The 13,883-nt window shown below is 37.9% G+C and overlaps 1 pseudogene; it reads right to left on the reverse strand.

The window, feature by feature from the left end:
- Positions 1-2,000: 2,000 nt before the first annotated feature.
- Positions 2,001-2,312, reverse strand: LOC102927141 (large ribosomal subunit protein uL23 pseudogene; annotated as a pseudogene).
- Between the last annotated feature and the right edge of the window lie 11,571 nt (positions 2,313-13,883).

The raw sequence follows: 13,883 nt of genomic DNA on the forward strand, positions 1-13,883 counted from the left end.
TGTGATGGTATTCTACAGCAGTGGTTTTCAACCTTCTGGATGCTGTGACCCTAGTAGCTATACCAATTAAGAAACTTAAGTGTATTTAATTTTTTTTGGAGAATTTAAAAGCTTTATTTTTTTTATTTATTTTACAATACTATTCAGTTCTACATAATAGCCACAGGTTCCTTTGTTCTCTCCCTTTCTGCCCCCCTCCCCTTCCCCCCAGCCCACCCTCCATTCCCACCTCCTCCAGATCAAGGTCTCCCCCGAGGACTGGGATCGACCTGATAGACTCAGTCCAGGCAGGTCCAGTTCCCTCCTCCCAGATTGAGCCAAGCGTTCCTGCATAAGTCCCAGGTTTCAAACAGCTATCTCATGCAACGAGCCCAGGACCTGGTACCACTGCCTAGATGCCTCCCAAACAGATCAAGCCAATCGACTGTCTCACCTATTCAGAGGGCCTGATCCAGTTGGGGGCCCCTCAGCCTTTGGTTCATAGTTCATGTGTTTCCATTCGTTTGGTTATTTGTCCCTGTGCTTTATCCAAACTTGGTTTCAACAATTCTCGCTCATATAAACTCTCCTCTTTCTCACTAATTAGTCTCCGAGTGCTCCACCAGGGGCCTAGCTGTGGATGTCTGCATCCAGATTCTTCAGTCCTTGGATGGGGTTTATGGCACAACTATCAGCGTGTTTGGCCATCCAATCACCATAGTAGGTCAGTCCTGGCTGTCTCTTGACCATTGCCAGCAGTCTTTTGTGTGGGTATCTTTGTGGATTTCTGTGGGCCTCTTTAGCTCTTTGTTTCTTCCTTTTCTCATGTGGTCTTCATTTACCATGGTATCCTATTCCTTGTTCTCCCTCTCTTTTCTTGATCCAGCAAGGATCTCCCACTCTCTTTCCCTCGAACCTCGACCTTCATTGCTCCCACTCATGTCCAGGCTGTTCATGTAGATCTCATCCATTTCTCCGTGTCTTTCTTGGGGTTCTGTTTTCCAGGTAGCCTCACTGGTGATGTGAGTAACAGTCCAGTCATCCTTGTTCCACATCTAGCATCTTCCTATGAGTGAGTACATACTATATTTGTCTTTCTGAGTCTGGGTTACCTCACTCAGGATGATTTTTTCTAGATCCATCCATTTGTCTGCAAACCTCATCATGTCATTGTTTTTCTCTGCTGAGTAGTATTCCATTGTGTATATGTGCACAATTTATTTATCCATTCTTCAGTTGAAGGGCATCTAGGTTGTTTCCAGGTTTTGGCTATTACAAACAATGCTGATATGAACATAGCTGAGCAAGTGCTCTTGTGGTATGATTGAGCATTTCTTGGGTATATGCCCAGGAGTGGTAAACTTAAGTGTATTTAATTTAAAATGCTGTGTTGTGTAAAAGTATAGGGCTCCCTTCCCAGTAACTTCAGCATGCCATGAGCTTAAGAGCACTTGCTCTTCCTCCAAAGGACCTGCTTTCATTCCCAGCACTCATGCAGAAGCTTAAAACCATCTGTACCTCCATGTCTAGTAGATGCAACCCCCTTTTCAGTTTTTCCTGGGAACCAGGCACAAACATGTTACATACATGAAGGCAAAATACTCACACACATAAACAAAACTGGTTAAAAATGAAGTTTCATATTTTTTCTTTTTTTATTATTATTAAGAGATTTTCTTTTCATTATACATACTAACCACAAATTCCCCTCTCCTCCCTCCTCTTGCCCCCCCCAGCATCCGCCCCCAACCACCCCCCATTCCTACCTCCTCCAAAGCAAGGTCTCCCATAAGGTGTCAGCAGAGCCTGGTACATTCGTCGAGGCAGGTCCAACCCCCTCCTCCCTGCACCAAGGCTGCATATAGTGTCCCACCATAGACACTAGGCTTAAAAAAGCCAGCTCATGTCTTAGAAAGGGGTCCTGATCACACTGCCTGGGGGCCCCCTAAACATGATCACTAAGTTGCATGTTTCTATGGTGAAAAGAAATGTGTAACTAGAATTAGCCAGTTGGACTACATTTAAATGACCTCAATTTTGTTGGCAATGTTCAGGCCATCATAATCAGGAGTTAGCCAAACATACTCATTCTTTTGTTTGCCAGGTCTTAGTAGAGTATTGACTTTAGCCACATCAATTTTATAGAGTTTCTTCACAGCCTGTTTGACCTGGTGCTTGTTGGCCTTGGCATCCACTGTGAATATAAGTATATTGTCTTCTATCTTCTTCATGGCTGACACAGTGTTCAGACAAACCTTGATGATGGCATAGTAGTCAACCTTCTTTCTCACGGGCACACTTAGAGGGGATTTGAGCTGCCTCTGGCACCTCATGGTGTTAGGATTCGTGAAGGTGGATGATGTGCAGATCTTTTTTTGCAGCTGTGGAGGCCTTTCAGATCTGCCTCCTTGGCTTTCCAAGCCTTGGTTTTGGCTTTGGCCCTGTGGGCACAGGGACTTCCTCTTTGAGTTCAGTGCAGTTTTATAATTCTCATTATAAGCATCTTAGCTCTAAATTGTGACTTAAGTAGCAGCCACCTGAAATTGACTCAAAATTTAGAAACAGTATTTCTATAACACTTCCACTCACAACAGATTTTTTTTTAGTAAGACATAAGAAAATAGAAGCAACTGATGAAAATTGTGAACACTGGTTCCGGTGGCAAAGCAGGCCCACTTCTATATGTGCAGGGCCACTTCTATATGTGCTTATATATTACTCATACCCTCTTCTGAATTATCTGGCAAAAAGCAATTATCTACTTTAATATTAGTTAATATAGTTTGGAACTATTAGTTTTTTATTCAGTATTCAAGTTTAACTGATTTTTAACTTTGACATTTTTACAGATAATATTTTGTCAGAATCATTAGACAGCAGTTGTAAGATTTTAGCCAAAAAGTTTGTATCTGGTGAAATACACAATAAAGAAATGTCTATCCTCTCAAGTTTAGACAGTTGTTTTTCAGCAAAGCGTGGCAAAAATGCAGAACATGGAGGTGAGACAACATGAACTCATATCAGAATAGATCAGTGTGCTGCAGAGACTGAGAAAATGCTACAAGCTCCCAGCTGGGAAAACTTGTAATTGCAACCAGCCAGAACATTGATACAGAGATAGCAAAATGACTAACAAGGGAAAAAGAAAATTTAGGAGACAAATGGAGGAAGTGTTTTCCTATGTATGACAAGTACCCCAGTAAATATGACAAAGTGTTCGTCAAGAGCAGAATGTTGAACTGGCGTGAAGAAAATATAAAATTGATTACTACAATGACAAGCCACATAAAATGCCATAATAACAGCACAGGAACTCATTTCAAATAAAAGTGAAATAAAAACACTCTCTCAAATTAAGAGGAGATATGTGAACAAAACTAAACTTCTTGCTTGGGGCAATTCTTGTAACCAGAAACTATAGTCAAAAGCAATCAAAACTAATGGTAGCATTATCATAACAGAAGAATAGACATGGCTCTAGGGATTTTTGTAGTATATGCATCTACTGCCTGAGCTCCCAAAATAGGAGGAAAGCAGCAATCTAGGAGTTAATACCCCATTACAGTCAAATTCAAACCAAGCTATGCTATCATTTCATTTCTAAGCCTCAGACTATCTCTTTCTTGATTCACATATAGCAAAATACAGAAAGGCAGGGATTTGATTCAGTTATTAATTCAGAATCATAGCACTATCCATATTGATGTCAAGTCAGAATTTACCATTACAGATGGTTATTATTAATGAAGTCTTTTTTCAAAAGTCAGAGAATGATAGGGATCAGAAGAATGATATTTCTCATTTACAATGGTTTTCACTTGAAGGCTATTTATCTGAATCAGAATTTCAAGCAACTAGATGACCACTTGCTAAATAATTAAATATATGATAAATACAAAGACTCTATTTGTACAGTGAATTGCTATGGAGATCAGGCTATGTACTACTCTAAGTTACTCTGTATTTGGGAAAGCTCTTCCTTTTATTTTTATTTTTATTTTTTCAGGCTGTGCCTTGTCATGATAGACTCCATTTTACAATCAGCTTTTGACATGACTTTGAGAGTAGAGGTGATTGTAGGCTTCAGTCAGCCCACAAACATCAATCTGGCACCACCAATGCTGCAGAAGTAGATAAACGACTTATTTCTGGGAGTAGAAAGAGCGCCAACCCACACCTTTATTGGAATTGAGATTGCAGGAACACATGGATGTATATATATCCTATCAGACAACCTGGTCCAAGGACTTAAACACTCCAAACTTAATGAAGGATGTAACTCCTTCTGCTGAAACCTGTAAAGTAGTCGGTACTTAGGGCAGCCCCACAAATATCACATCTGATACATGATGTGTTTGTCAAGAACCCAAATGCAGATAATTTCCAACTGTCCGTGGATTTAGCTTGGCTCAGTATCTAGTATGGATGAAACCTACTGGACAGCTGTTTATCCTTCCACTTTCTTTCTACAACTGACCTATATAATTGTTCCTGTACAAACCATCCCTGTCCTTTCATTCTGCAGTTGACTACATCTCTTCTCTGAGATTGGTTTGTGACCTAACCAATAAGGACTCTATTTGCATGCTTGTATTAGTAAGTATTCTGTAGAGTCACAGAATTTATGAAATGAATATACATCTCCTCTCTCTCTCTCTCTCTCTCTCTCTCTCTCTCTCTCTCTCTCTCTCTCTCTCTCTCTCTCTCTCTGTGTGTGTGTGTGTGTGTGTATGTGTGTGTGTGTGTGTGTGTGTGTGTGTGTGTGTGTGTGTGTGTGTGCGAATTTATTGGAGTGACTTCCAGGCTGCAGTCCAACAATAATTGGCTGTGAATGGACAGTCCAAGAATCTAATAGTTCCTTAGTCACTCAAGGCTGGGTGTCTCAGCTAGTCTTCTGTGTATGCTGGAATCCTGAAGAAGTAGACTCCAATGCCAGTGAAGGAATGGATGTGCTGATAAGGCAGTGGCAAGCAGCTGAAGAATGAAACCTGTCTTCTTCCATTGTCCTTCCACTGGCTTCCATCAGAAGGTGTGGCTCAGATTAAAGGTGTGCCTTCTCACCTCAAGATCTGGATTAAAAGCATGTGCCATCCTGTCTCAAAATCTGGAACAAAAGCCTGTGTCTTTCAGCCTCAAGATCCAGATCAAATCATGTTATTTTCCTGCCTCAAGATCAGGGTCACAAGTGTGCTTTCCATTTCTGGATTGTAGTTCACAACCAGACATAGTCAAATTGACAACCAAGAATAGCCTTCATAATGTTCATCAACACACTCCCATAACATCTTATAATCTTTAAGCTCCTCAATTTGTATTCATTCTGTAAGCCATGCATAAGCAGAAACACATATGTATTTATATCTATACATTTACTATATGGTATGGGAGTTACTAGTAAACAAGATTAGAATAAAAGAAACTACCTTTACATCAGCCATCAACCAGATATTACAGTAAGCAGGATTATCTGCTAATCAAAACAGTGTACACTATTCTGGTCAATAAATTATGACATCATGAAAGACACAGATGTGTTCCCCTATGTTTCTTGGATGGCATGCTCATGACAATATCATTCTCTGAGCTGTCAGATTCTGTTGCACAGGATTAGCAAAGGGTATGTACATTGGTGCTGTCTGATAAGTATTTTTGACTCTATAAAGGGAATATATGTTTAGGTTTCCATGGAAGATAGCCTGGCTATCCTTGATTTGTCTGCTCAGGTCTTAATGTCTCAGTGTCCTTTCTGGATTTCCAGCCTTTTTTCTATCACAGTTATTCCACACACAAGGAAGTAAGGTACATATGAAAAGCCAGGCCATTACCTCACTTCTTTTTTTTCTGCCTCTTATAACCTTAAGCTTACAATAGACCTCTAGTTTCTCTTCCAGGGACTTACATGGAATACAGCTACTGTGCTGATTTACTTAATTGTAGTTTTTTTTTCATATAGCATTGTAACCTAACTTCACTAAGAAATTTTTTCCTACTTCCATCCACTGTGACTACTCTGTGTAATGTTAAATTCTGAGTCATAAAGAAAGGACTATAAAGTGCTGAGAGAAGACAACTGGATTCAGCCTTGGATCTTCTCTCTATTATGCATGACCATAGCAAAGCTCGCTTCTGGATGTTTGAAGGATATGAGTTAAAGCTACCTAGCAACACATCAGAGTTCATACCAATCTGCAGATGTACTGGCTAGTTATATGTCAGCTTGACACAAACTACAATAATCAGAATGGAGGGAGCTTCAATTAAGAAAATGTCTCCATAAAAGACAGCTGGAATGTTCTTAATTAGTGATCAATGTGGGAGGGCCTGGGCTGTTGGTCCAGGTTTCTTTACGAAAGCAGGCTGAGCTAGCCATGATGAAAAAGCTAGTACTCAGCTCCCCTCCATGGCCTCTGCATCAGCTTCTGCCTCCAGGTTCCTGCCCTGTCCTGGCTTCTTTTGATGATGAAGAGTGATATGGAAGTGAAAGCCATATAAAACTTTTCACCCAAAGTTGCTTTTGGTCATGGTGTTTTGTTGAAACCCTAACACAGTGGAATTCTATAAGATCAGTTCCATGAAGTGTAAAAAGAAAATTCTCTTATCTGAAAATGTCTGTGAAATGCTAGGAAAACTGATCATGAATTTGACATACTTCAACGTATGAAACAATATTATGTAAATATATATTATTTGTTCACAATGTGATTATACTGGACAGTTATTACATGTAGTTTGTGTGGTTTCTTTCCTTGTGATTTTATAGTAGAAGACTGGTCTCTAACAATATGACATTGAGAAGGAATAAAATGTCAGTCTATTAGATCATAGCAGTATGCCCTCAGAAGCATTAACATGATAATAAAAATCCATAAGTATTTGTCCCAAGGTGATTTTTTATTTTAAAATGAGTCAATTTATCCCTTCTGATTTCTCCAAATTGTTGTGCAGTGATGTGATTAGTCCCAGCCATGTCCTCTCCTCTCACTTTCTATGACAAGCAGATTTAAGCTTGAGCTGATGCCAAGTCCTCACATGTTAGTTCGGGTTCTCCAAGGGAACAGAATTGATTTAATCAGTAATCGGATGCCCATTACTACCATCCTAGTAGAAGAACTGGAGTATTACCTGAAAGTCAGTGGTCTTTCATTCATATTGGAGTTTGGATATTGGTAAAGGATGGTAGCTGCTATAGCAGCCACAACAGGATAGATGCACTCACAAGCAACCCTCAAGGAGGCTTTTTTAGTGACATTGGACCTATTGAATCCATGGGCCTCTTTATTTCCATGATGTATTGAAAGGTGTTACTCAACAGGGGCGAAGAGTTCTTTTCTTCGGGTAATTCTTCATGCAAATGTCCTGAGAAACATGCCCAGAAGCTTGTGACATTGTTGAGTTCAGGTCTAACAAAGCTGAAATTCGAGATGACCATCACACCAATTAAATAAACCTCTTCCCAGTGAAAAGCATCTGGACTCAGACATTTGTAACAATAACAAAAAAGTAAACTATTAATTGAACAGAGGGAAATATTGGATGACATATCACTTAGCTACCTGGGTCAAGGAAGAGAGCAAATGGTAGTTGAATACTATTTAGCAAATGACAATAATAGGAACCAAATATTAAAGAATTACACAGCTAGAGAAATTTGTAATTACATTGAGTAAAATTTATAATAACATACTTCTGTGAAGAAGCAATATCAGAAAGATAAAGGAATCCCTTAAGTTAAATCTAGAAAAGAATGCTAATGAGATGAAATCGAAGACATAATTAATGCAAATTTAATGATTGTTTTATTAGAAGACAATGAGAATCTGAATTTATAAATGATATCAGACAATGGATTTATATTCACTACACTCATATAATCCCAAAGATTTCAGTGTTTAAACACTATTTCTGGGAACTAATGTCCTCCCCTGAAGCTCCCCTTTAAAGTCAAGTTTGGGGAAGTCCTGAACCTCAGCTTATCTGGTTATGTAATAAAGGACAATTTGTAGGGGTCAAGCACAGTGTATCTACCATAGAGTAGACATCATAAAATAGAAATTAAAGGAACAGTCTACTCATGAGCAAACAATGTTCTAATCCATCAGCTTCAGATTCTTGGGTTAAGTCATCTGGTCCAAGAACATTCCTGAGGTCATCTCTGTAAAAGATGAACAACAATTACTTCTGACATATTTCAAGGACTGTGCCAGAAAACTCTACCAGTTAACTATAGACTGTATCACAGAAAATACATAGCTGATGTGTTGAAAATATTCTTTAAAGTTTTGTGGCATAGTCAAGTAGGAGAGGAAAATACAAACCCACAAGAGTTAGAAAGAAGAAAACACAAATATAAAATTACATTGGGAACTTGTTTTATTCCAAACTAAATTTTAAAAAAAATCGCATGCATTGTATTTATATTGAAGTCATGGGGCAAAGAACAAAAACAATGCATGCCTGTGCCTACAACCACACCAGATCTGATTTATTCCTTATTCAAATTTAGGAACATATGCCAGTATAATAAATAAAAGACCATATTAAACATAAAGAATTGCAGCATGTAAATATTAATGTACAATTTAAAATGTTGGTTTACACACGTGTAATATATATATATACATATATATATGATATCATATCTTTATTGTATAAGTACATATAAAAACAAAATTATATATATTTCAGAAAAATGAAGATGCAGAATACTCAACTAAATTTTCCTTTATGGAAGGGATCGACTCTTATCTCTTAAGTTGTCACACAGATATCCCATTGTAGCTGATATCTCCATTCAGATTATTTGAGAAATCATGTGCTGTTTGAAGGCCAGGCCTGTTGTAGGGGAAGTGGTTCATAGTCATCAGAGTTTTCTGGAGTTTTTGGCTATTTCTATGCTGCTCAAATGAGTTCTAAAGAAGCAAACAGAACCCTCAGTGATGACAGACGAGTAAATGAGGGCCAGTCTCTCAGGTTAGTCTTTCTCTAGTTCCAACACTTGAAGACCTAGTATCCAGGCCCACCTGAAGTATATCCATGCTCCAACCAAATGTCTAATTCAATAATGTATAAGTGATGCACAATTTCTACAACAAAGTCACCAAGAATTGTACAAATCGAGCAAGCTACAGAAGATCTAATTAGTTCTGATGTCTTTTGTTCTGTCACATCCAACCTTAACTCTAAGGCTAAAAGTGCATTCTTTTTGTTCACTACTTTGTATAATGAACCTGTAGTCATTTTCCAAAGACTGACACATCACTCTGTTGGGAATGTATTACTTAGTCTCAGATTTGACTTTTATTTGGATTTTAGAATTAGTGATTATTTTTAATCTTTGTAATTTTTCTTTAATTTCTCAAAAGCATAACAATGAAATTTTATGATGCAATTAATATGATAATAATGTTGTGTCAATTCCCTTTGCCAAAGGGAATTGCGTTATTTGATATATTATGGCTGTACACTTATATGAAGCTGACCAGGCAGATTTTGTAAAAAATAGTTTGATATTTTAATGATATTCCACAGTTGTTTCTCTACAAATAAATGTTTCTTGAAATTCACTGAATTTTCCAAAGAAATGTTTTTAAAGTACAAAGTGAATAAATTCATTTAATAAAGTTTTAAATGCATTATTAACTTGTTAATTAAAACAATGGATATCTAGTAAATGTAAAACAGGTCTGATTCATAAAATGAGCCATAGAGTGTGGTATTTCTTTTCCTCCCATAACTAAAAGAGTAGTGGAACTGGGAAGAGGTGGTCACATCTACAACATCTGGTATGTTTCATCAGTATCTTGACAGCTTTATTAATTGATATTACAATATACCTATGCCTTATGCCACTAACTGTAAGTAGCAGGGACTAGAGGGTGGCTTAATAGAAAAGGGGGGATTAAATTTGAAAGCTGAGTGTCCTCTCAGCAACTGAAAAGAAAAGAAAGGTTCATGTGTATCCTTGAACAAGGAAAAAATAACCCAAGTCAAGAGAAATCAAACACTTGGATTGTAAGCACAAATTATTCAATCTTGCTTAGTGAGTAAGAGATACGGCAGTTTCTGGCAGGTTGAACAAGCCCCTTCAAAAAACAGCAATGGAAGCTACTTCATGAATACTTTAAAACTGAGAATGCCTTCATATCCTCTTGTTTCATGGTCATTAAATACATTGTCCCTGGCTAGAAAAAAAACAGCTCAAGTATAAATATCATTGTTTGCTTTGGTGTTTGATTTTCCTAAACATCTGCTGAGTATTTAATCACTAAAGAATATGAAAACAAGATCTCCACCTATAGATGTAGATTCTTTTTCTTAGATTAGTGCCTTCAAGTTCTGCAAATCACTTTAAAATTATTTATAATATCTGCCAGCTCTACTCAGACCACTCCCTAGTTTCACTAGGATACTACCCTCGGTTTTACTTCTTGATTCCTTTTGTGAAAGCAAACTCATTGAACTGAGAACTACTATGTTGGGTTTGCTATAACCACAACACAATGTATTTCACTTTAATAAGGTAGAACACTGAACTGGCCATGTCTAGATTTCAGAGACACCAAAACCAAGGTCTCCAACTTTGTAATATCTCTTTCGCAAATTTTATGGCCCAACTGAACTTTATTTTATTTTCTCCTAAAAACCTAGCAAATGTTTTGGGTCTCATTATCTCATCAGCTGTCCCTGTAACCAGGGAAAAGAAAGGAGATCAAACCGGCTTCCCATAGACCTTTGCTGTAATTGATTCTCAGGGGTGTCTTTGCACTGCCCTATTATAGTGCTGTTGTTGTCATGATGATAATTCTCAGCAGGAGTGTTCCAAATAACTGATGAATATTCAAAGCAGTAAAACTTATACTGTTCACTTGGCCCAGACCTAAGATCTCCAGGCTGCTGAACAAAACAAAACAAAAACTCAGGCATTTCTTTTTAGCAGTATTACCTGAAATGCAAGCTCAACCATTGCAACATGAATAATCAGTCATGTAATCTGTCACTGTTGAACTCTCTGTGCCACTTTGGTGAGCATGCCTGGAAAACAATGTGCATTAGAGCTTGAGGCAACCCTGGAAGCTTTTATTGTCTCTTCCACTGAATGTGGAGAAAATCATGTCTACACTCATTGTATTTGCAGTTTTTATTTGTAGAAATATAATTTACATTGCTAGATACATTTGATGTATTACATTTAAAATTTTGTGTTGAAACTCTGTTTATGCATAAGAAATAAAAGTGGAATAGAAACCAAAGGATTTGATTGTTGTCCTGATCTGTAAAACATAATCAACCTAAGCTATCGAAACAAAGCACATAAAAGAGAAATACAACATAACGGTTTTCTTATCCCACATATTCCAAATACCCTAGATTTGACTTCAAATACTAAGCCAAAGCCCCAGGGACTGATCTGAACAGGGACGCCAACAGGACACCCCCATGGGCCTATGGCACAGCCACATGGCTCCTTTCATGGGCATGTCACATATGCTTCTCAGTTGCTCAGTGAACAAGAACAAAATCACTCGAGATTTCATGCCCACTGATTTCTCACTAGGCAGATTCTAATTTGGCAGTGGTTCGGGGTCTTCATGGTGAGAAAGCTGCTTCTGGCAGAAGTTTCTCCACTCATGGAAGTCGGAACTTACATTTATGGCTCTGTTCTCTTCAAGCTGAGCTTGAGATCACATCTGTTCCTGAGGCTCCAAGCCTGAGGAAGCTTGGGAGCGAAGACTCACACAGAGAAGTCCATATTTTCTGTTAAATGCCATCGTCTGCCATATGTCAAAAGGAATGTTCTTTAGTACCTAATGACCCTGACTATTTCTCTCCTAGAATGAATTTTTGCTTGAGATGTATGATAAAATGACCATCGTGTTTAAAAAAAAAATGATTTCAACTACTGCAAGGAACTTTTTGCCACATACAGAAGAAGTAGGAACCGATTGGCATGCTTCTTCTGGTCTAACATGACTATGGAATCTCCCAGCAAGATGAAGTATTAACGGAAGGAAAAGCAACATAGATGAAAAATAACATAATATCGCAACAAGAACAGATGTTTAATGTGATGGTTTTGTTAGTTAATTAAACCAAACTATTTTTCCCACTTATCATGAAGCATTTTAAGTATAAAAGTATTACTGAGTAAACTATGAGAGTTGGAGCATGTGTTGTTGATTCTTACAGCTTCTGACAGCTCCTCCCATACTGCTACAGAATTATTCTCCATAGTTGTCCGCAATGAACACAAAGCACAATTTTCTGGTTTAGTTGAAGAAAAATATTTAGAACATGATATACTTGTGTGTCACTAAAAGTCTTTGCAAATTTAAAAATGTTCCACCAAGGAAAATGAAGGCAAGGTGCATTTCTTGTACGTGATAATCACCCAGGATTTCTAATCTGTCAAAATAAGTTTTAGTAGTTCTCCACTCAAAATTGTGTGGAAGACAAGTAAATGTTCTTTTATTTCACCCTATCAGACACACCTCGAATTTCTACAATACCATGTGTGAAAGGTGAGCCTTTGCACGGATACCTACCTCTTCATGAATCCCCAGGCAAAGGTGACAATAATTGATGTCATCTCTTTGTATTCTTCATTTAAATAGCTTTGTGTGTATGTTAAAGAGAGATACAAATGCTTCGTGGAGGAATGGCAGACAGAGAATCAGCTGCATAGGGTGTATGTGCTGCCTGTGGTTACTTTACAAGGAAATCTACCAGCTCTCAATAATGTGAAAATCTCCTTGAAAGGTGCTGTGGCACAGCAAGGCACTGAACCAGAGAAATTCAATTTGCCTACTGTAAAGTATGTTTTGTCTCTTTCAGAAAGCTCTAATTCAATCCAAAATTACTTTCTGGAAGCAGTCACTCTAGCCAAGAAAGGGTGTCTGAGGTCTGGGATAGGAAAGAACACACTGGGGTAAAACTGTCAAAAGTATTCAGTGCTGTCCTCATTCATGAGCCCTGATGCACAGACCAACCTGGAGGTCCTGACCCCTCTCTGCTGCAGTTCTATGCATATTTGTGATTGAATAACCTTCAGTCACTTTTATCTTTGATCTACATTTACTCTAGGAATGCTTAGAGAGCTGTGGGAAACAGAGACTATGTAAGGTTAATAATATGTGGATGGAAAATAAATGTTTCTGTTTGAGTTCTGTGAAATAAATTGTTTGTAAGTAACTTTGAAGATGACCAGATCGTTTATAAAAAAAAAATACCTAAAAGAAATCTTTATGTTTAATCATGACACTTATAAACGTATGGTTTATCCAAATCAAATCAAGACTTATCTTTCCACTAAATTAAGTTGTTCAATATAAATCATGTAAACAAGGCAGACTGTGTCCGCCATCATCTCTGAATTCTTTAGTAATAATGCTACTGACTTGACTGGAACAGTGGCATTAACTTAATCACCTTTCTGTGATAGGTATGCTGAGGGGGGCTTCAGAATTACTTTGAGTTGCTGGTATTACATGTGTATCTTTTTTACTGTCTGGAAAAGATTTCAATATGTTTAAATCCACAAATGATAAGAATTTTAAAATTGTCTAAGCAGGAGCTAAGGATATACATGTGACACTTGACAAACAATTAGGGTTGCTATTGCTGTGATAAAACACCATGACCAAAAGCATTTTAGGGGCGATAGGGTTTATATTGGCCTACAGATCCATACCATAGTCTTTTATTGAGGGAACCCAGAGTAGTAAGGAATCAAGGCAGGAACCTGGAAGCAGGAGCAAAAGCGAAAATTATAGAGAAATGCTGTACTGGCTTAATCTTCCTGGCTTGTTCAGCCTGCTTTCTTATACACACAGGATCAACAGTCCAGGAACAGCATTGCCCCAGAGAGCTGGACCCTCTCACATCAATAATCAAATAAGAAAATACAC

This window comes from Peromyscus maniculatus, chromosome 13, assembly GCF_049852395.1.
Source record: "Peromyscus maniculatus bairdii isolate BWxNUB_F1_BW_parent chromosome 13, HU_Pman_BW_mat_3.1, whole genome shotgun sequence".
Classification (NCBI taxonomy): Eukaryota; Metazoa; Chordata; class Mammalia; order Rodentia; family Cricetidae; genus Peromyscus; species Peromyscus maniculatus.